This window comes from Coturnix japonica, chromosome 2 (genome assembly GCF_054131305.1).
Source record: "Coturnix japonica strain WE chromosome 2, WE-NBRP24, whole genome shotgun sequence".
Classification (NCBI taxonomy): Eukaryota; Metazoa; Chordata; class Aves; order Galliformes; family Phasianidae; genus Coturnix; species Coturnix japonica.
Window position 1 is genome coordinate 90399639 of NC_140664.1, and position 24495 is coordinate 90424133.

At 34.9% G+C, this 24495-nt stretch overlaps 2 long non-coding RNA genes across 5 annotated transcripts in view; one reads left to right on the plus strand and one right to left on the minus strand.

The window, feature by feature from the left end:
• Positions 1-17868, plus strand: part of LOC146762050 (uncharacterized) — a 57236-nt gene extending 39368 nt beyond the window's left edge. The window contains exons 6-9 of one of the 4 annotated variants that reach the window (XR_014942871.1): positions 2210-2347; positions 2513-2899; positions 15876-16015; positions 16591-17868. This is a non-coding gene — a long non-coding RNA (uncharacterized LOC146762050). Of the gene's footprint in view, positions 1-2209; positions 2348-2512; positions 2900-4179; positions 5520-15875; positions 16016-16590 lie in introns of those variants that run through there. The other 3 variants (XR_014942868.1, XR_014942869.1, XR_014942870.1) reach the window with 3 other exon arrangements.
• LOC116652893 (uncharacterized) lies at positions 486-24302 on the minus strand. The gene is made up of 4 exons (XR_004306088.2): positions 23919-24302; positions 9242-9461; positions 5308-5368; positions 486-1694 (listed from the first exon to the last, which is right to left on the minus strand). It is a non-coding gene; the product is annotated as an uncharacterized LOC116652893 (long non-coding RNA).
• Positions 24303-24495: the final 193 nt, after the last annotated feature.

The following is a 24495-nucleotide window of genomic DNA, read 5'->3' on the forward strand; positions in this document are numbered from 1 at the left end:
ATGTATCTACATCTTTAAGCTCATATAAATACTTCCAGATTTTTACAAAAAAATTTACGGTACAGTAACCTCTCATATTTTTGCGTTATGATTTTCATAATGCAGTAGTTCTGAATAGTTTATTAAACTTTGGAACACACCCTAAAGTACTACATTGAGAGCAAAGAATTGATGTTTTCTTTCATTATTATTGCATTATCTGAAAACATTTTATGACAGAGTATGTTATATATATGCCAAGCCTACACTGATAATCTCAAGAGACAAATGTGCTTGTAAGCAAGATTTGGATAATGAAGTTTGCAATTATTAAAATGTAATTGTGTACTACAATTGGACGTGACTGTTTAGGTATTTTATTGTTGTTGTTCTCTCATATTATATAGCAGTTGTGTAATAATACTGAGTATTTCAACTTTAAACTTTTTTAATTGTGTCCCCTATGTAGAATTCTATGCATTTAAATTTATACATATGCATATCCTCATAAAACATTTCAACTATTAATTCAAATTAGACAAAAATTTTCAGTTGGGAAATATATATTTTTCCAAATTAAAACCGTATCTTACAGATTTATGGGACAAATTCATCTTGTTGATCAGGGAAGCAGGTGGCAGAAAAAACTTGTGTGAACATGAAGACATGTCTAAAGACAAGCAGCAGCATCAGAAACAGCGGAGGACCATGTCACCTGTGCATACATTGCCTGTAAATAATAATTTGCTTTGGTGATTTTTTGTATCATGGCAATTAACTACTTTGCAATCAAGACATTTTAGACTTACAATAATAGTTCTGAGTTCCTGTTTAATGAAATCTTCAGGATCTTCAGTGCATCTCTGACTTCAGGTGGAGACTGTATCTTTTGATTTACAAGAAGTCTATTTTATTAGATTAGATTAGGAAGATTTAAAGATTGATATGAAGGATTCATATTTTGGAAACATTTGTTACCCAAACAAGAATCAGAAGAGCCTAACACAGAGTATGCTACTGAGGGCTGCAGAAAGGAAGCAAAATAATAATTTGCTATTACAGAAGATTTGTCTTCCTTTTTCATGAATACGTGTCATAGATATTGAAACAATACATTTCATTCCCCCCCCCCCCCCCCCCCCTCCCCTCAACACACACACACCTTTGTTTTTATTTCCTGTTGAGTAAAACATATGAGTACATTTTACCCATGTGAGTACCTTAGAAGAGCATAATCTGGCTTTACTGATGTCTTTACAAGGCACGAGGTGATATTGTTGTTAAAACAGCATTATTGCCTAGCAAATTAAAAATTCAAAAGTAAAAAACAAAAACAAATAAAACAACAAGTAAACAAACAAACAAAAAAACCCAACCCCTAACAGATAAATGTAATAAAAGCCTATTCTTCACACTAATTTATTAGAATAGTTCTCACTTTTTTCCTTACAAGAATGATTAAGCTCAGTCCTAGATGTGCCTCTAAGCTTTAAGCAAAGAGTAGCAGCCACTCAGTTTTTTAACAGATCTTTTAAAATGGCTAGAAGGATGCCAGACACATTTTCCTTAACATTTTCTTTCATCCATGAATGTAGCTTAAAAACTCCCTTCTGCAATGAGTTTTTCTTGTACACATCCTGAAAAGGTTTTTCTTGTACACATCCTGAAAAGGTTGACACCACGATTGTCTCTTTAAAGTCTTAATAGATCCTCACCTGTAAAAAAAACAGGTAGATATGGTATTTTAAATAGAGAAAACATTCCTAAAACTCACAACAGAAGTAACTCATAAGTACTTCATAGTCTCACCTGGTTTCTGTTTATTCTAGAGATCACTAAAACCACTGTCTGTTTATTCCAGTGCCACAAAATAAAGACAGGAACACATACTACAACTTTATTTCCTGACTATTAAATAGGCTTTATAAGCCAGGTAGCCCTCAAGCTGATTTTTTTCTTTTTACAAGCAGTCCATTCAGATGATCAATATAAACTTCCACACGCTGATCTACTGAGCATCTTAAAGCAACCTTGGTGACTGAATTTAAGAAAGCTTAAACTATGTTTCTTGCACCATCTCTTTTGTACAGATAAACAGAAGAATTTCCAGCAGTAGTTTTCTAATATTCTCATGCTAAATCTTTTACAAGCAGGAAAAAATCTTTTACTTCTGAAAGGATGAAAAGGTTCTATAATGCTCTGAAGGCTTAATTCTTTTTTCTCTCTGCAGTGTCCTGTAACCTTATCACAAAAAGATTTATACCGCATGATTTCAAAGTTACATTGCTTTTTAGCAGGTGCTATTGCAGTTGGAATGTCAGAAAAAGTAATGCTTCACCACATCTGTAAAAGAGAAATAACTTGTTTGGTAAGTATTATTATTATGTGCAAAATAATGGGATATATTAATCACTTCCAGGATCAAATAAGGATTTAAAAGAACTTTCACCTAGTCTATATCATCAGCTTTACATATAGGGGCAAGAGACAAAGAGTAATATGACACTTTGTGTATGTTTCTGTGTGTTCACAGATTCATATTAACACGTGGATTTGGAGGCAAAAGAACAAGAGAAAGAGGAAAGTAAATACATCATGCCTTCTGATCATGTTGGCTCTTCCTCTAGGAAAACAGTCTCCCATTTGTTGCTGTCTGAAAATACTAGGTCAACATATAGCAGTCCTCTGTCCTACTTATCTACATGCTCAGCTGAAGGAGAAATTTAGGGTGTAAGATCATTTTGTCACAGTGACCCCCTAAAGTTTGCTGTGGTATACCTTTCCTCTCAGATGTTTTCCATTAAGGAGAGAATGCTTTCAGAATGTGGAAGCAATAATAGAGGAGGAAACTGGATGTTCTGTAACGTGTTGTAACTGTTTTCATTAGAAGATATTCCCAGCTGTAGGATAGAACAAGAAGGTAAGCTAAAAACACTGTATTTTTTTCTAAGCTTATATGATGACAATGATGTTCTTTTGTGACCTGTGTCACAACCAGTGTCAGTAAGCTGTTCTTGTGTATGGCTACCTATAGATCATTTTTAAGTTATGTTAGAAAGATCTGTGTGCTCTGTTAAGATATCATCCTGTGACTGAATTCATTTTCCCTTTGACTCTGTTCTATCATCTTTAATAAATTCTTTCTGTTTCAAAACATTCTTAGTAGAACCTTTCCCTGTCTGCAGTTTCACTCTGTAGGCAAATACTGCAATTTCTTCTAATTCCAAACTGGAATAAGGAGTTTATATTTGCTGATGCATTAATCATTAAGAAACAATATGGCACTGTTGAAATTAGAAAACAATCAAACCAAAATGAAAGCAAAACAACAAAGCTAACACCTTGTCAAAACAAAATATTACCAGCTTCATTAGGAACCTTGCTAATGTAAGAATTGGTATGTCATGTTAGTTTGCTGCTGCAAAACTGCACTTCTGGTCCTGTTCCACACGAACCAGGGCTATGAAAACCACACATGTAAAACTGTGTCCTGTGGCTTGCTTTTCTCATTCATTAGTAGAGTATTAAGAGTATTTCCTTTCTAATAGCTCCTCAAATTATGTTTTCTATCCTACCACTCTAAAAATCATTGAGTCTTGTTATAACTAAATAATTGTCCTAGTACATAGTTGAACATTATTTAAATAGTGTGCTTTTTACTTTCATTCTGGTTTCTCTTTTTCATTGTTTAAGTAGTGCACAGTAATATTCTTTCAGAACACTTTGTATAGATAGATACACACAGGTGCATCAGTACTGATTTATTCAAATTTTCTTCACATTATTTTTCATATGGAAAAACAGTTCAATTTTAGTTTATTGTATCTGCAAATCATGTATAAAATGTTATACACAATCTTAATCGTCCCTGCAATCAAGTGAATCACCAGTTTATCCAGCCAACTTGTAAGTAAAATAAATTGATATTTCCGTATATTTGTTTCTCAAATTCCATATTGTAAAGTTCCATCATAAATCTCTATAGTTTTATTTTACTTGCAAACATTTTCTGCTTAATAGAATTATGTCATTTATAAACAAGATTGTTTTGATTTTTCCGACATATAGTAAGTCTGCTTGGTCAGAAAGTATTTGTGCAGATGTACAGCAACAGCACTGAACAAAGAACAAGATGCACTTTTCATTAGAAGAATAAACGATACACATGTATATATCAGGCTCAATACATCGTGTTTTCAGTGTTCTAGGCATACCTCTGCTCCTGCTGTTCCTGTTTCACTGATCTTTTTTGTTGGTACAGTAGTACTTGATGGTAATTTTACTTCAGTGTGACCAGAAATGGGATATCTGAAAGAAATGTAGATGAGGTGCACATTTAAGTTCAGCCGAAAATCATTCAGACTACCCTGGTACAATACCTCATCATTTGAAAGGATCTCTCTGGCTGCTGAAACACAATGAAATGAAGAGTGTCTTGACCAGCTCATCCACACAAATTGATGGATTATGACCGGTTGAACATTGGCTTCAGTGCATTCAAACTGATGATGCCAACTTTGGAATACTGCCATATTTGTGCCGGGTGGGTCTCACTAATGCTCACACAGAAACAGAAAGAACACTGCATACAAGTTGGTCAGGAGTTACTGAACAAATATGAGGCTGAAGCTGATTGTTTCCCAGATTGCAGCTTTACTAGTAACAAGACCTGGTGTTGCCATAAGGAGCTGGAGTTAAAATAGCAATTCACAGAATGGGGACTTGTGAAATCCCTGTCAAACTAAAAGTTCAAGATGCGGCCTTCAGTGGGTAAAGTGTTGTGCACTGTCACTCAGGGTAGGAAAGGGGTGTTCCTTCTGGATTTCCTGGAGCCCCCAAAAAGTGTAATCTCTGACTATTACATTAGACACCAACTAAGCTGAAGACTCAAACTTCAAGAATCAGGCCAGAGAAGAAGACAACCTTTCTCATGTAACATGATAATGCCAGGCCCTATATCAGTTCTAAGTCTGTGGAGCATGTTGAAAGTCTTGGCTGCAATGTCCTACCACACCTACTCTATAGTTTGATTTTAATGACTTCTGATTTGTTTCTGTTTTGACCAGTGAAGAATGGGCTACATGAGCAATATTTTCCTAGCAGTAATGCTGTCACAGCAGCTGCAAAACAGTGGGTCACTTACGCAGGTGCAGATTTTTACGAGTGCAGCATGCAAGTTCTTGTTCACCACTGGTGAAATTGCATAGCTAATAGTGGCAACTGTGTTGAAAAATAGAGTTTTGTAGCTGAGTATTTAATCTTTCAAATAGTATTATTGTGATCTTTGTATTTATTGGAGTTTCCGTGGAAATATATAGAAGTACTTACCTTCTGAGCTACTCACATGCATTATTCTCTTCTTTGCTGTTTCTTGATACTCAACCAAGACCTTCCAAAAAACATGTGAAAATTGCAGCAATTAATTCCTTAATGAATCTTGACTGAGTTGACTTTAAAAAAAAAAAAGTAATAATAATAATAAAAAGACAAGTTTCCAGTATGTTTTAAAATAAATAAATAAATCTTCGTCTGCATTTGCATTTGTTGTTAGTATTACCTATAAAATCATTTGTGTCAGCAGAGATTTCATTAATTGTCACAGACCCTGAGAGTCTACTAAATAGTTTTGTGGTGGAAGTGGTCAGTGCTCTTTGACCTTGGCTGTGTCAACTACTGAAATAAATGTACATTAGTAACAATAATTGTCTACTCATTTCACCTTTCCAAATGCCATTTGAATTATAACTCTGGTCCTCAAAGTAAAGAATTTCAACTTGATGTTTCCTAGGGGGGAGGGAAAAAGAAATGATCTATTCTTTGTTTGGCCTCCACAAATAGAAGCACAGCATTTGTCTTTGCTCTGGTAACATTAAGTCTGTCTGATCTGGGTGATAAAAAGCAGAGATTATCTATTCCTGTCTATCATTTTTCGCAAACTGGTGAACTTTTCATAAAAATAGCAAGATAAATCACAGGAGTTATTATTGTGTTTGTCTTAATCTTTCTAATGGATCAGTATAATTTTTGATGTTCTCTACTAGGTCAGGGAGGTCATCAGTGTCGGAGAGCAACCTTGCTTTCTTACTGAATGCAAAATTCCAGTCTCCTACATGTTTTCAGGTAGAGTTTGTACAAAGGATTAAACCTGTGAATCATAAGAGTCTTACCACTCAGCTGGTGATGGTTTTGTCATTTTACAGACCGTCTGAAGTGGAGGTTGAGAAGAGTGGATCCATATAGCTCATGAGGTGTGCTCCCATCAATAATTATAAAATTAGTACACATGAATTTACAAAAGCTTAATTATAAAATATGTATGCAAACAATTTAATACAGCCTGTCAATTATGATCAATACAGACTTTTTTGTCCATTCAAATGAGGAAAATAAAAGATTTCTCTAGGAGGATAGTGCAATTTGGATATAGCAATGAATCGTGAGATAAGAGAGTGTGTGGAAAAATACTGAAGTTTACATACAAGTGCAGATTAAGTTGCTTTTCCTGTCCTTAGTGCGTAGACTGCTACGGTAGTGCTCATTATTAAATAAGATTTTCATATTACTGATTGGAGAAAGGTCCAAAGCAAAACTCTCAAGAACTAAAATTTCCAGAAGGTTCTTGTTTACGAAGGAAGAATCTGATAGATAGCTCAAATGTTTTTGACCTAACAGCATGAAAAGTGCACAAGTAGGAAAAAAGGACAGAGGGAGAAATAATAAAATATTTATGTTGAAAACTGACCCAAAACTTCTTATTTTGAAGAACAAGAAAATGAGCACTCTAAATTTTTACACTTTTAATGATATACACTGTTAGTCTACACTGGTAAATAAATAATAATAATTTAAAAAAAAATTGCATTAGCAAGAAATGTTATAAAAACTTAAATCATCTGCTAGCTGCATACACACTTCAAGGAAAAGGTAAACAAAAAAATCAAGTACGTACCTTTAAACTTTCAAACTACAGATTTACCCAATTGTATTTTTTTTTTGCAATTATTTATTGTGTAATAGTTTGTATTACTAATGTGAGAGACCCCTGTTTTAGTATACAGACTTAGTCTATACAACTAGGATATATATAGCTATAATTTTTTTTAACATTATTTAATGGATGAGAATGACAGGTAATGTCCTTATTAAAATGGACATTATATTATCTTATAAAAATAAGAATTGTTCTTCAAGCAAAATTGTACAAAAACAGAAACACCACTTCCCTCGGAAGTCTGCTGTCATTATCAGAAGTTTTGAAGAAGTTTGGTTTTTTTTCTCAGTGCTCTCATGACTCTTTCTAATCTATGCTTTCTTCATTATGTAATACATACATACCCAAATAACTGAGGGCAATGATAACTTTCTTAAAGATTTCTGTTCAACTAAAATCAGAAATGGTGTCATCTAGATATGAAGTCATGAAAATTAAAATATTAGGATTATATTCATGGGCTTCAATTGTTTTGCATATTCTGATAGAATTAAAAGGGAAACAATTTACGTAAAACTATATGTATATTTATGTACATTTACTTATGTATCTATGCATATTGTAGAGTGGCTTAGGCTGGAGGGGTCATTGAGATCATCTAGTTCCTAACTCCTGCCACAGACAGGTCTGCCACTCACCAGTCCAGTCTGCCCAGGGCCTCATCACGCCTGGACTTGAATGACACAGCTTTTCTGGGCAGCCTGTATCAATGCCTCACTACCCTCTGAGTAAAAAATTTCTTCCTGACGTCTAATTGAATCTCCTCTTTTTTAGTTTACAGCTGTTTCCCCTTATCTCTATCAGACTATGTAAAAACTATTGCCCTGCAGCATGTAAGAGTTCCTCAGGTTCTGGAAGGCTACAATTTAGTTTCCCCAGAGCCTTCTATTTTCCAGGCTAAAAAACCCAGCTCCCTCAAATTTTTTTCACAGAAGTGCTCTTTGTGTCCCTCTATTACAAATACATGTTACTGTATATTCTTTGTTTTTCACAGTAGTGCAAATCAGTTTTCTAAGCTTTTATAAGAATATATCTCTTACTTTAAAAAAGCGCATTTTTTAGCCTTTTGAAACAATCAACTGACTATCTATGGTGTCACTGTGGAAAGGACTAGTGAAATGTGCTAGTGCTTTCTTTGTTTTTAATTTTTTGTTGTATTTTCCTATTCTACAGTATACTTTTCTTTAAATTTTCAACTTTGTCTCTGGAAAATAGCTAAAGGAAAGATAACAGTATGATTGGTTTAGGTCTAGCTCATTTCCTCAGGTGTTTTTGTTATAAAAGTTGAAAATCATAAATTGATTTATCTCAAAAATCAACAGAGAAAATTAAATGATTTCTTATAATTTAAATTATTCTTATACAAAGTGGGAGAAAGTAGAAGAAGTTATTTTTTTCTCTAAATAAAACATGTTCATTCAGCACATTTCCATTTCTCATTGCATTTACGTTTCCTGACTAAAACTGTTCATTTACTGTTTTAAGTTGCTTTCTGAGATATAAATTGTTAAATTCAGAAGTCAACAATGAGGTACATATGAGGACAGGAAATTTACCTACCTCATCATTATAGAGTTAATTATATCCTTCATTTTTCTGAATACTGCATACTTTGCAAATGTCTGAAAGAATCATTTGCTCAGTTTGAAAATCAAGAAGGTAATCTGCTACATGAACCAATGCACACCAGATAAAATGAAGGACTGAAATAAATGTTCTAATCACGGTCTCTCAATTCCTGCAATTACAAGATAATCTCTTTATAAAGTATTCCTAATTTATAAAAAAACTGTGTCTTCAGCTGTGTAACTGTAGGAATTTTTATCTATTTCATTCTCCTTTCTGGGTATCTATGAGTATGTTTTCCAAGACAGCAGTGGTATTCATACCTACTTTTGTAGCAGTCTGCTCAGTGTAGAGAAAAAAAACGTTTGTTATTTGTCAGATTTCTAGTTTATATTAGTCTTAAATTCTGCAATAAAATGCAAATCTGAAATATCAAATAGAAAGCTAAATCAACTTTTGAAAAATAAAAATGGATTCAGAAATTTCATCAGTTGTGTTCTGATGTGGACCTTATTACTTAATTTGAAGGTGGAACCATGACTAAGTATGGCTATTTAAAGTGAAGTAGTTGAGGGGATCATTTTGCATCTCAACATCTTAAGTTACATCAAGCACACACAAACCTAGTACTTCTACAGGCAGTGAACATTTAAAATATAGTGGCCCTGCTGAGCTTACAGGCTGAAAACTGAATAATTCACTGACCTGCCCTTTTGCAGTGATGAACTGGGTAATTTTTCTTCTCTTTCATTGTTGTTGTATGTTCTGTATCTCTCAAATGAGCTAACCAAACTACAGTAGGTTTTCCAGGTACAAGTTTCTCCAGGACAATTCATTCTTAATCTCACTAATTTTCTCTGCCTCTTGTGCTATCAGTAGGTAAAAAAGCCTCCTGTATTCCTTTGAGGTGCACTGAAGCTGTGTCCTGAGTAAGAAAACACTTATTTTTAATGCAACTTACAACAAGAAAATGTGAAGTTGATCATTTTCTTTTCCATGCTCTGATTCATAGCACAGAAACAGCAGGAAGGCTGGTATTATCTGTTAGTTTTCCCTTTTACATTAAAAGACATATACTGAGATGGGCAGATAGGGAAGCATTGAGAACAACTTTTCTACCATTCTAGTGGAACACTTGTGTTACTTGTGAAAGATATACTGTAAACTATACAATAACCAGCAAAAAGTTCATGTAGTCAAATCATCATCAAAGAATACATAAATAGTGTGGTCACAGCATGTTTGAAAGATTTCAACATTTATGATATTGAAACCCAGACAAAGTAGAAGAAATGATGTCTGCATTTTGCTTTGGTCATATCTCATTTGTATCATTTTTGATTGGTCAAATATAAGTGGATCAGACGTTTTAATAATAAAGCAAGCCTGACGTTTACTGCTGTAAAACAAACATATCCTTTTTTTTTGTTTTGTTTTTTGTTTTTTTTTTTTTTGTACCCTTGAAAGTAGAATGACATAAAAAAAATCAAACTATATTTGGCTGAGATAACTGCACAGCAGCAAAATGTAATGGAATACTTGGGGAAAGATTCAGTATCTATTGCCATATCATCAAAGGCACCTCTGACACTGTGGGCCAATATAATAAAACATACAACAACAATAAAACAGGAGGCATTACATTTTGTGCCACCTATGTACTTTCTGAGAAAGTGAGAACTTAGACATCTTCCACGAGGATCTGGATGATTATATTAGAGACCTGTTGCATGAAGTATTCTTGGACTAATTCTAAAGTTCATAATGACTGAAAGAGTAGAATGCAGGTAGAAGACAGAAGGAAGGACAATATAATTTCTTTACATTTTATCTATAATGAAAGTAAAAATATAGAACAGCTGAGAACTATGTTTGAACAGGTCATGCTCTATAAAAAGCAATGCAAAACATTTTGTCTTATAGACATGGAAAATAGGTACGCAACAATGTAAAACAGTAGTGGTTATAATTAAACTTTTAAAAGCAAATACTTACCAGCCATGCTTTCCTTAATTTTCCAACAATGTATCTGAAAGGAGCACAGCACAATACTGGAAATTTTACTGATACCAGAGATGTGCTGAGTTATTGTATATTAACTGATCTGCTCTTCTTTCCCACTCAATTTTGAAGGAATCTGATTTCAGTCCTGATTTTGTTCCTCAAGGTTGATGCCAGTCTGAACTGTGCCATTTTCTTATGATGCTGAGCTCATCCTTTCAACAAAACTCCTTTTTTTTTTTTTTTTTTTTTTTTTACTACGGTTATCTTGAGATTTACTTTGAGAAACAGCTTCCACCAAGAAGGTCACAAATGGGGGATTTAACACAAAAAGAATGGAGTTCACTTCTAGAAGAAATTTTCTCTAAGTTTGTTTTGTTTGCTTTTTTAAATTTTAAACAAGTTTGGGGAAAAAAAAAAAAAAGGAAGAAGCAAGCATACAGCATCTAATTCTCCATATCACCTTAGTTCCCTTTCAAATTTATTCTGTTTGCAGAACAATTTCTGATCTTTGTTCATATCTTCCTGATCACGAAAGAATCAGAAAAAGAAAGTAAGAAAAATAATACATATTGAACATAAATAATACATACTGAACTTCTACTATCAATGGAATTCAAAGTAATAAATTAAAAACTAATGAAAACTAAAGTAAAAAATGCATTATAATGGCAGAATGCTACCTTAAATCTGAGACATTCATTCAATTTCATGGTTAAAACTTTATCCTGTCCATTATAAATTACAAGGTATACCCTGAAAGTAACACCTCCTATTTTATTATGTAGGTCGACAACATCAGAGATGAATGTTGGCTGTATGGAGAGAGAGGCTGACCCTTTCTGTCAGTATCTCAGTACGTTTTGTTGCAGCAAGGGGGCAGTATGACAAATGGCATCTGACATGGTAGTGTTGTCATGGTTTTGTAATTTTGTAATTTTGCTATCAGTATTCCACATCATAACATCATGTAAAGCATGGATACTTCTATTGAGTGTGCAGTCCACAGAAGAAGACTGCATATCCCAGAGAACAACACAGGTAGTGATAAGTCACGGGACCAGGATGCTATATAATCTTGTTCCCAGGCTGGAGTGCCCTCCTTCTTCTCTTGAACTTCTTGGAGAGTGGGAAGCATTCCAGCCGTGTCACCTAGAGTTCACAGTAGGCCTCTCGGTTTTTGGGGACTCTCTCTCTCTGTTTCGTTTGATTTGTTAGCCTCAATTATATTATATTGTGTTATCTTGTATTTCGATATCATATTTAGTAAAATAAGTTTTTCCTCCTTAGATTGCCGCTGTTTCTATCCCATTCCCCTTTTCCCCCTCCTTTCCGGGCCCCAGGGGGGAGGGGAGGAGGGAGGCCCTACAGGGTGGCTTCCCCTGTCACGGGCAAAGGTAACCCGTGACAAGTGTGTATTGCAAAGGGGTGTGTTCTCTGTATCTATTGTAGTTTCCATGTAAATAAATAGGAAGCATTACTTTCAGAGTGACATATGTAAGAAAAGGATATTTCTTCTGTGTATACTGATTATAACTAAAATTCAAATCTTTTTTTTTTTTTTTTTTAATTATGAACTGTAAAAGCTAACTAAATTATGTTTTGGGTCTTCTATTACCCTGAGAATGTTCTAATTTGTAGGGTAATCATCAAAGCAAACCATGCTGATTCATTTTCACATAGTTCACTCAATTTACTCACAGATATAAGGAAATTAAACATTTTTTTTTTCTTCAAAACAATCCTTTTTCTTATTTTACTTGACTTGTTAAAATAAAATCTTTATGTCATACACTCCTTTTTACATTGATAATTTTTCTCCAATTCCATGTCTAACTTATGCAGCTATACACTAACGGCATCATAGAAATTTATATGTAGATACAATCTTTGCAATATTAAAGCCTTAAACTATTGCTAAAATAATTAAATAATATTTTCTTGTTCTTGAAAATACTTCAAAACGGATGCTCAATGCTTGGCTGCCTTATGCTATGTTTCCCTTAGAAAATTAAAATAAAAAAAAGGATAAAGCCATTAAAAAGAAAACTCTGCTGCTTAAATTACAGTTTAAAGTCTTGTGTTGGCAGAGATTGTACAATAATAATAACTGGAAATATTGACATAAAAATGGGCACTTGTTTGTGTGAATATCCATTCAAAACCTACAAACATTTGTGCTTCTGTACATGCAAAGATATATTTTAATTATCTTTGTGATTTAATTCCCCACTTCCACTACTAGTATTAGGACTTCTCTTACTTTGAGAGCTTTATTCTTTGCCGCAGCTTTCAGTGCCTCACACTGTAGGCTAACTAAGCAGTCATCACACATCCTGAATACCAACACCAACATCTGTGTGTATCAGTCTTGCAAGTGCAAATTAGGAGGAGGTTTGGAAAATAAAAATCAATATGTGAAGCCAAAAACATTACAAATCTCCTATCCTTAGGTATTTCAGGATCCCTCATTGTTCATTTCAATATTTTCAACTTACTATTGTGTGTTTTGAGTGTTCCATAGTTATTTTCTCCCAAGTTTGTTTTAGTTTTTTGTTGTTGTTTGTTTGTTTTGTGGATTCTTAAATTCTTTTTAATTTCTTTTTAATTGATTCTACTTTTCTCTCTCTCTCTCTTTTTTTTTTTTTTTTTTTTTTTTTCCAAATCTGTGTGGGTTCAAAAGTGCTAGAAGCAATTGTGTGTTTCTAACTTGTTAATACTTAATATGCAGAATTGCATTGTGTCATACATCTGCTGTGAGGTTCTTCATGGATATTTCTTTTTCACCTATGCGAAATGATTCCTTTTTTTTATTGTTATCATATTACTGGCTATCTGCCTTGACAGTTCTGTAAGAAATATCTTAAATCTTGTTTGTCTAAGAGTATGAATATATCTGCTTATACCACACTTGTTTTATTTTTGGCATTTCAGTTACAATCAACATTCTTTCCTCAGGAAGTTTTAATCCTTTCCATTTTCAGAACACTTGTTTATTCGGAATATTAACTCCTATTTATATAGTCTCCATCAGTAAGCTCACACATATTGACAAAAGTATCACAGAATTTGTAAATTATTTTGACTTGTATTTTCTTCAATGGCGTAAGTTAAATTATGCAAAACATCTCAGGGTCACGAAGACCATTAAATTCTGTCCCAAGTTTTTAGCAGGGTTTCTTTATATCAAAATGTCTTTTCTAGAAAGAAGATTTAGTAAGTCTGCTTCATAATTGCTTTTTGTTCTAAGTCCTAATATTCCCGCTGACACTATTTTCATGGATCTGAAGGCCAGGTAGACTTTGAAGCAGACACTGGGAAATGTACATTCAGGAATTTGATTAACCTACAGGTAATTAATTATTTGTAGTTAAATTTTGTCCTGCTCCACCTTGGCAGTCTTTGAGATATTTTGTTCAGGGAGATATTGTTCTTTGTTTAATATCTCTTTCTTAAAACAGAAATTAAGAATACAAATAAACTGTCTTTATGCATCTTATACTACCACATTCACTGTTTTAGTTACTTCCAGGTTCACAACAACACTTTCAACACCTTAGCTATACTATCTCTACTTAACTGCCTTATGTGAAAATGCCCATTTTCAAGTATTCGAATACACATCTGATTTAGAGTCTGCTTAATAGAGAAATAACTCACTTGAGAGAACAGAAAATACATATATTTGGATGTACAGAATAGTTGTATATACAATATAATAAACTTTTTATGGACCATTGGTTTCTAACTGCCCAACATGGTTCATTAATCTTTAAATTGCTGTTAGTGCAATTCACAGAGGTAGAGGAAATACCAAAATATAATTTCAAACTGGCTTTGCTCTTAAGTGGTGCAACCAGAACAAATGAATTATTTAAACCGTAAAAATATCTCTGCTAACAACAGATACCCTGATATCATGACTAAGTTCATAATAAGATTACTTGGGATCTAACCAAGTGTTTAATAGATTAACAATCAGATCTTGAAAATCTGTACCTTGTAATTATTCATAATACAAATGCCATTTATTTATCAATATATTTTACTTTCAAAAATAGTGCACAGCTAAGTAATACCTAACAAATATCACTTGCTCTTTTGTTTATTTTATGCATTCTGATAACATAACCTAGAAAGAGAAGTGTGACATGCCCTGAATAGGGCATGCAGAAAGAACTGATAACAGTAATTAAATTAGAAAAACAGACATTCCAAATAATCAGTGGATTAACTTACAAATGTGGTTTGGAATAAGAAAAATATAGAAAACAAAATGCTGTTTATAAAAATCAAAGAGGATTGATTTAAAAACAGAAAAAAACAAGATAAACATAACAACAAAAAAAGAAAAAGAAAAAAAGGAAAAAAAAAAGATTAATACTTTATAGTATCAAGATATGTAAAGGAGAAGAACATTTATTTTCCTCCATATTTCTTTCAATTTGTCAGATTTTCATAATAGTTTGATATCAGAGAATTCACAAGCAGTTCAAGTCTTATTGCAAAATGAGAGAAATGTGGTTTCTTAGATATCAGCCTTTCAGAAAAGTTCCAACAATTTGATTTCAAATATTCTCTTCTTCTCACCTTTATGAAGTACATATCTACAAAATTATACCAGAGTACAGTAAGTTCTGCATGATATGACTGCAATCCCAATTCTTTAATGCCAGTTTTGTAAAAGATACCAGAACACAACATCTATAGGTAAACAGAGCATGTTCACTTTATCCTTTATCCTGAATGCTTTCATGGATTTGTATTAGCAGTATTATTAGACAAGAGAGAAAAGTAATTCTTCAACTATGGTTCTGAGGCAATGCCTGTGTATCCCCTGGATGTCAATGTTATCCTTTGAACTCAGAGCTTGTGGACAAGAGAGAGGCAGAGATGATTAATATTTCTGGTCTCTGCTTTAATGAAGCATCCTTCAAGTTCATTTTCAAGGCCCACACTGCCTATGTTTCTGGATTGAGTTTGAATTAAAACTTAGCTGAGGAAATGGCTTAGAATGATCTGGAGAATTACCCTCTGTTAATGCAAGAAAATGAGTTAAAAAGTAAATAATCAGTAAGAATTAGGTGAGTTTACAGGAAGAAATAAACATTTTGAGGTAGAAATCTTTGTTGTACCATTAATAAACAAGATGAAGAATGTTTCACTTTAGAGTGAATTTGCAGCACTGAAGATGTTGCTATGCATTTGTGTTACTGTTACTGTACCCTAAAGTGTTTTGTTTTGTATAGATAGGCAGAAGGGAAAGAGAAGCAAGTTCAGCAATGTAAATTGTTTATTTCCAAAAATCTCATGTTAAGATATTTTTCATTTCTAACAGTATTTCCACGATTGCATTCAGACTACCACTGCTGAATGAAGAAGATGGAAATCAAAGCAATCGTTAGCTGGCCTAAATCCATCAGCTGGAGAGGTGATACATGAGGTGCTCTATACCTGGATTTATACTTGACAAGCAAGGTATTTGCTGCTGTACTCCTGAAATAAGTTGTCATACTGACAAGCATACTTGTCATTGATTTTTATTTCAGAAAGAAACATAGTCTTGGCCTCCATGTGTGTGAAGCCATGAAATCACAACCACAGGCTGTGTAGCATTTTGATATCATATATAGTGAACTAGTATTTGAACCTTAGAAATTAGTTTCTGTTTTATATCACTATGCATACTGATAAGCACAGCTTAAAAGAATGCATGTTCACCAATAACCTGCAATACTCTAAAATCACTTATCTGTTTGAAAATAAGGCATTCACCTACTGTCCAAAAGTCTTCAAGCTTGAATACAGATTCTGAATTAAAGCTGACACTGAAAGGCGAAAAAAAAACCACATTTCTATCCATGTGATAAACCCAATATTAAACATGATCCAAGTGGAAGCAGCTATCATCTTCAATAGCTTTGAATCATCTTATTGTTATTGTAAATATAAGTAAGAGGATTCATGCAAAATAAATAAATAAATAAATAAATAAATAAATAAATAAATAAAAAATACTGTGAGGAAATAAATGAAATATATTCTGTTTCTAGAGTTGTGAGCCACAGGAAATTCCACCATTTTTAACCTCCTCAGACTGATGAGAGGTACAAATTGACAGTGGCATCACAGAGAGATGGAGCAGCATTTGCTTTTCCCTGGATCACCCTCTGATGTACAAAAGAGAATGTAGAGACTGAGGAAACCAAGCACTGAAATATGAAAAATTCCAATGAGATATTAGGAACCGATGAGGGGAGGGGTGTTACTGGACCTTATTCTCACTAAAAAGGAAGAACTTGTTGAGGAAGTAAAGGTCTTTCTGGACTGTTCTCTCTTTCTGGATATTTTATTTTCTTCTCTCTGCTTCCCTTTTTTCTTTACAATTTATCTTGGAGTTTTAAAAATTTATTTTTAGTGTCCCTTTTCTTTAAAAATAAATAAATAAATAAAAATCTGAGGTGATAATTTTGGTGAAGCAGTCTTTCACAAGGAAAAAAATCTTGGGAGCTTTTGACACTTAATAAAATATTCTTAAACTATTCCTAATCACTGTTCACATACTTAGGTTTCAGCATTTCCTCCTACTTAACTTTGCATATAACTGTTTTCAACACTGAGAAATTACTCTTTTCAAAGAATCAGGTCTGTTCTCTTACTGGTCAGAATATTACTTTGCTACTATTCATTTTCAGTCTGAACTCACTCTACTGACTCAGAAAAATTGCCCTTTAGCAGAAATTGAGCTGTAGAAAGTGAGCTAGTGCTCTTTAGAATGATGTAATGTGCCATATTTCATATGCTGTGATCATAGTGCAAGTCAGCTCTGAGGGACTTGTTTTTCCAGTCATCACAGAAGAGCATTGCACTCAATTGCAATTTAACAGTTTATTTGGGATAAATATAATGGCAAGAGCAGTAGATTTTGAACACATATAGTATACAATTTTGAACATAAAATATGCAGTACAAAAGTCCTTGTTCAAAGCGTGCAGACCTTTCTACTTTTAGATCAACTGATGTTTGACTCATACTAGTAGGCTTTGACGCTGGAACTCATTAGGGTTTTCTTTTAAATACACAGAGTTCTTAGGCTTAAGAGAGCCTATGAAGTGGGAAATGTATGTCCATAAGAAAATAAATAAACGAATAACCCATTCATTCAAATATTTAAATTTATTTTGCCTAACATTATATTTACTTTGTAATCTCACCTTGTAGCTCACTATACAGTTTAAATAAGAAATAATTTGAGATGTAAATGTAAGAAAGAAGATTGATATTAATAATTACAATCAAAGGAAAATATCCATCACGGAAATCAGAATGATTACAGATGTGTCTTACTTTATGGTAGTGATTAAAATGAAAAGACAGAACAAAAAAAGAATTTAAACAAACAAACAAACAACAACAACAAAAAAAAAAACAACCACACCTGCTTTCCAAATGCTGTCCCTAACTGAATTTGTAGAAATAGAATTTTTAATGAAGGGATTACAGTGACTGAGCTCTACTGGACTGTACAGGAAATGAAATATTTGTCATTGTTTTGCCTGTTAAAATGGTGATTAAAATGTTGCTGAAGTCACATGTTGCTTGTGCTTCAATAATGTGAAATCTTTTTATTATATTTTTGTATACATGAAAAATTAACAAAAGCCAACTCCACAATCTGAAACTAGTATTCTAGTTCAAAGTGAACTATTCTTAGCTGATTCAAAACATCAACAGGATTTAAATTAACAAATGTTGGCAGAGCATGAACTGGAAAGAATATCATTTATTTTCTCTTATGAAGTACTAAAAGATAATGAAAATATTAAACATGTATTTGTAATACTGAAGCAGTACAGCAGAATATACATACATGAATAGCTTAATTGACTAGAAAAACATCATTTTATACAGTCAAAACTTGGGAGTTCATTTCATGTTTCATTGTTTTTAAATAAAAGTTTCTTACAACAACTTCTTGACAGGTATACATTTCAGTGGGACTGCAAAAAAAAAACATTATTTGTGCTCTTTTGTGGATTATTAGCATATATTGTAAACATATGAAGTTTCCTGTTGGAAAAATAATCCACTTTTTCCCCTCTCAATGAGTTTGTACAACTTTGCATGTTTCTGATATGTCTACATCTAAATTCTTATAATGTACGGTGATGAATAATTATGCTTATACATGGATAAGCAGAGAACATGGGAAACAGTTCTTGGGTTAGAGATAAAAGCACTCAGGAGGGAGCTGACATTCTGGTATCCTACCTTGAACTAAGACAGAAACATACAACCTGTGTAACCTGGTCTAGTATCAAATGTAGAGGATTATAACCCTGCCTATGGCAGGGGAGGGTTGGAGATTCATGATCTTTGAGGTCTCTTCCAACCCAGACCATTCTGTAACTCTGTAATTCTGTGATTCTGTGATTCTGTGAGTTTAAGCCAGGCAATATGAACCCTTCTCATATAAGATTATTTTTCTATAATACTTTTTAAACCAAATCATTTGAAAAGAAAAAAAGTGCAAGTATCTGTAGGTTTTAAATATTTATATGTCACTTTCTTTTACTGTTACACAAATGTTTGTATGAACTTTTAACTCGAATTCCTGTAAGAAATATCTAATTCTGCCACTCCTAATTACAAGGCTGTTACACAATTTACATATATAAAATGTGAATGAATTAAATACAACTGAGAAAAAAAGAAAGAATGAAAGTTAAACTGAACTTTAATGTTAACATTTAACTGAGCATTAAATGTTGGAGTCTGTCAAAAAGTAGGACATCGGGCATACATCCTGGAAACTCTCCAGTTGCCCAGAGGCCACAGATTTAAATTTCTACATTCAGGCATCAGTGTATTCACTTCACTTCTGTCATGGTCTGACTACTTGCTTGAAAAACATTATAGAATTGATAACTTTGCTTCAGTTGGTATACAGTAAAATTTACACACTGCATTCAAAGTGTCTGGCAAGGATAATTCTATACCATGTTATGTGATTGTCTACTTTGTTCTTCTCAACCATAATTGTTTCTGACTGAGCAGGTAAAAAACAACATTTCTTTAGGGGATAAATACAATAATTAAGAGAGAAGGCTTTAAAAATTGATAGAATTTAGATTTGCACATGTAACTTTTATTCTTAATGACAGTTCTCTGTAATGTAAGCTGAATTTGTATAAGCAGACCAGTTTATTAAGTGGAAGACACTCAACTTCTTTCTTTTTTGAATAGTTTTTTAAAAATGCAATCCAAGTAGAATATAGAATATTCACATATTCACATGAAAAATAAATGCATATATACATTTAATTATTTTGAATTTATCATAATTAATATATGTTAGTTCATATAGATAGTGAGATATACAGATAAATAGGTGAATGATATTCAGGAAACTGAATATTCCAAAGTTGTCAGGAGCTAATTTAGTTTGGGATTTACTAGACAGAGTAAAAAAACCTGTAGAAAGAAAAAAATTTTAATGTTCAGGGAATGCAAATAGAAGCTGTGCTCCAACTACACATTTTGATCAAACTTGCTACAGGCCCCCAGAATATTCAGAGATTATAGGATTTATCAACAAATTTCTTCACAATTTATTTGCGTGAAGAACCTCCACTGAAATTCTAGTCTTGAAAGCATAAAATTGGGATAAGGCTGAGGTACTTAATACCTTCTTTGCCTTCTTCAAAGGTAAAACTTGTAACTCCCTGGGAAAACAGCCCCCTGCACAGGTAGATGGGGAGGGGGAACAGAACGAGCTCATCCACGACGAGATGGTTCTGGACCTGCTTCGGAAGCTGGATGTTTACAAGTCCATGGGGACGGATGGTTTGCACTCTAGAGTGCTAAGGGAGTTGGTGGATGTGATTGCCAAACCACTCTCCATCATTTTTCGCAGTCTTGGCTGACTGGGGATGTCCTGGTGGGTTGGAGGCTGGCGAATGTGGCACCCATCTTCAAAAAGGGTCAGAAAGATGATCCTGGAAGCTACAGGCCCATCAGTCTCACCTCGACGCCCATGAAGGTTATGGAAAGGATAATCTCAAGTATCATCACAGATCAACTAAAGGTCAGTCAGGGGATCAAGCCTAGTCAGCATGGGTTTATGAACGGTAGATCCTGCCTGACTAACCTGATTTCATTCTATGACAAGGTGACCCGCTTGGTAGAGGAAGGTAAGGCTGTCGATGTGGACTTCAGTAAGGCCTCTAACACTGTCCCCCTTAATATTCTGGTGGAGAAGCTGGCTGCCTGTGGTTTAGATGGGAGCACTCTCTGCTGGGTGAAGTGCTGGCTGGATGGCCAGGCCCAGAGAGTTGTGGTAAATGGAGTAGAATACAGTTGGTGGCTGGTCACAAGTGGCGTTCCCCCAGGGCTTGGTGCTGGGGCTGCTTCTGTTTAACATCTTCAGTGATGATCTGGATGAGGGGATTGAGTGCACCTTCAGTAAGTTTGCAGATGACACCATGTTGGGAGTGAGTGTTGATCTGCCTGAGGGTAGAAGGGCATGTCTCGCTCCAATTTACAGGAGGGAGGCAAGGTTCTTTGATATGTGTATACCTGGAGTGAGATTAAGAAGCAACGGTTCAAATGTTGGTCCAACCAGCTTATTAAAGTCCTAGCCGTTTTTAGGGAGATGGGGAAGGGAAGGTAGGTGATAGGAAAAGTAGGAAATGTAAGCAAGGAGTCTTTGCAGAGAGCGAAAGAGATAGTCACCACCATGGGTCCAGCGAGGTACACAGTAGGTCCGTTGATCTCAGGAACTCGTCTGATCACCGCAGGGGATGGGAGACAGCCAGGGAGCTCCGCAGCAAGCCAGTCCCGGGGTTCTTCCGACGAGGTTTTCCCCTCAGGGAATTCTCCGTCAAAGGTGTCTTTGGGAGTTTGTCTCCAGAGTCCCCAGTTTAGCGAGGGCCTTTTATCCCCCATTTCATTGGGGGTTTTTTCTTCTTCTTTGAAGTTTGACTCAGCATATTTGGGAACGTATCTCGAGCAAACACTGAACTTCCAAACAAGCAGGTAAACACACTTTGTAATAGGGTTTAAAACCAGCTTTTGTGACATTCCTGGCCCACAGATAAGCCAGCAAGGAGAGGGGGGGGGCTCTGTTGCCAGACACAAGCATTATCGCCTTCTGCAGTGGTCAGCTCCTTCAAGCAGCACCCCTGAAGAAGACTGCTCATCCTGCTTCTGCTTATCTTTGCAATCATAAGCAGAGGTACTGTGGCACAACAACACCCACCATTCACCCTCCTAGATAGTTAGAAGTCGCCAGTCAGAGTCTTATCATCAGAAAGGCCTCACGAAGCAAGCTTTGAGACAATAAAAGAAAAACAGTTCCGTCCTTTACAGGGCACTATAGAGGGACCTGGATAGACTAGATCGATAGGCCAAGGTAAACTGTATGAGTTTCAATAGGACCATGTGTTGAGTCCTGCATTTTGGTGACAACAACCCCAGGCAACCCTACAGGCTTGGGGAGGTGTGTCTGGAAAGCTGTCTGACAGAAAAGGACCTTGGTGTGCTGATGGGCAGTCTGCTGAATATGAGCCAGCAGTGTTTCCATGTGGTCAAGAGGGCCAATGGCATCCTTGCTTGTTTCAGGAATGGTATGGTGAGCAGGACTAGGGAAGTCATCTTGCCCCTTTACTCGGCATTGGTGAGGCCTCACCTCGAGTACTGTGTTCAGTTTTGGGCACCTCAGAACAGGAAAGACATGGAGGTACTGGAGCAGGTCCACAGAAGGGCACTGAGGCTCATGAAGGGCTTGGAGAATCAACCCTATGAGGAGAGGCTAAGGAAGCTGGGGCTGTTTAGTCTGGGGAAAAGAAGGCTGAAGGGAGACCTCATCGTCCTCTTCCAGTACCTGAAAGGAGCTTACAGTGAGAGTGGGGCAAGTCTCTTCTCACTGGTGACAAGTGACAGAATGAGGGAAAATGGCCTCAAGATATGCCAGGGCAAGTTTAGGTTGGATGTTAGGAAGCACTTCTTTACAGAAAGGGTAGTTAAGTACTGGAATAGGCTCCCCAGGGAGGTGGTTGCATCGCCATCTCTGGATGTGTTTAAGAGCCATTTGATGTGGTGCTCAGGGACATAATTTAGCAGAGGGTTGTTAGAGTTAGGGTACCATGGTTAGGCTGCGGTTGAACTTGATGATCTTCGAGGTCTTTTCCAACCTGAGTAATTCTATGATTCTGTGATTCTATGAAAATAATCATAATTCACAAAATGGTTAGTAGAAAAATTGTTATTGTGTATCATGTATAGAAAGTATATACGTCCAATTCTACGAAAATATATTACAAAATTAATGAATATGTATATCCTTACCATCTTTGAACAAAGTTATAAGTTTTGAATAAGACTTTTTTTTACAGCATACAGAATACTTTAGTGATTTATAACATTCCAGAAGTATATAAGACTGAAAGGTTTGATGCCAGTCCTTAGTGTATAAGTAATTAAATTAGCATTTAATTTCTGTATTGCACAGTTCACTCTCAAGAACAGATAGCAGATATCTTTTTCTACTCTTAATCCTAAAATGTTAACTTACATCAATAATGTCCTTTTATGAGATATTTTATTGCTCTAAGGTAGCTTTTTGATAAGGGAAGGTTAAGAAGAGTTTTACTGTCAATTGGCTCCTAAAATATACTTAAAACAATTTAGAATCTCTGACAACATGAAGCCAGTAATGAATGCAATCCATTTCTTGGTGCCAAACTTAAGTTTCCAAGTGATTATATACAATCAAGTATTTCTGGTCTAAATTCCTGAATAACAATTAAGTGAAAATGTTTTCTTAAACAGCTTATGTTCTATCAGAGCTTTTCTCTTAGGAGGATGATCAAGGTTTTATTTATTTATTTATTTATTTACTGTGGAATCCAGTCAGAGAAATACTGCAGAAGAATTTGCCCCAAGCTTCTGAATGATGTGTTGCTCCTGCTGTATATAGGATATTTGACTCATGGTGAGATAGCACAGGGCTTCGCTCCTGCTGTATGTAAGATCTCTAACCCATGCATGGATACCACAGAGCTAACAGATTTATAACTTATTGAGCTTTACTCTGTGCAATTTTTCATATATATTTTCATGATAATAATAATAATGATCTGTAAACATTGTGACTAGAACTTTAAAATGTCGTGTTTAGAGGAATGGAATTTGTATTCAGAAGACCAAAGCAAATAAATAAATAAGTCTCAATTGTCTTTCCTTTAACGTTGTAGAACTCCCAGTCCTAACAACTCAGAGGCACTATTTACTTGAAGTGGTAAATTAATAAGATATTTGCATGTTATATTATATAGTACTATTATTTATATTCTAGTAAATATAAGTCAGTGACACTTACCTTGTCCAGGCTGTTTCTTCCTTCCTGTACTGAATGTCACTGTCCAATAAGGCCAGCAAAGGGCAAATCTATATTTCCTTCTAGAAGCTTCTTTGCTAAGTCTCCCTCATGTCAGCAGCTTAAAAACCACACTGCTTTTTGCGGTTAATCTTGTGATGCTGTATCTATCTGTCATGAATTCTTGCACAGAGATGTGTAACATGCTACATTCCTTTGCTCTCTCTGGACAACCCTGGCCCCTTCTGGCAGGACAACTGCAAACTCCTGGGACCTTCTGCTGATGTCACAATTATTCTCAGGCCTCTTACACAGGCAGTAATAGGCAGCTCCTACTGTACTGACTTGCCTTGTCCCCCAAAACTCACATCAGCTCCCTCTGCTTCATTAAGGGTATTCCTTCACTGGGATATTATTATTACAACACCTAGAGCCACTATTGTCCTATTCTTCCTCATTTTTTCAGGGCATAAAGACTCATTCATACTTTTGGTTCTTTACTTAGAAATACTACAGTTTTCAGGTTAAAATAAAAAGTATACCCTTATGATTAATTGAAGTTTGAACCTTATATCTCTAG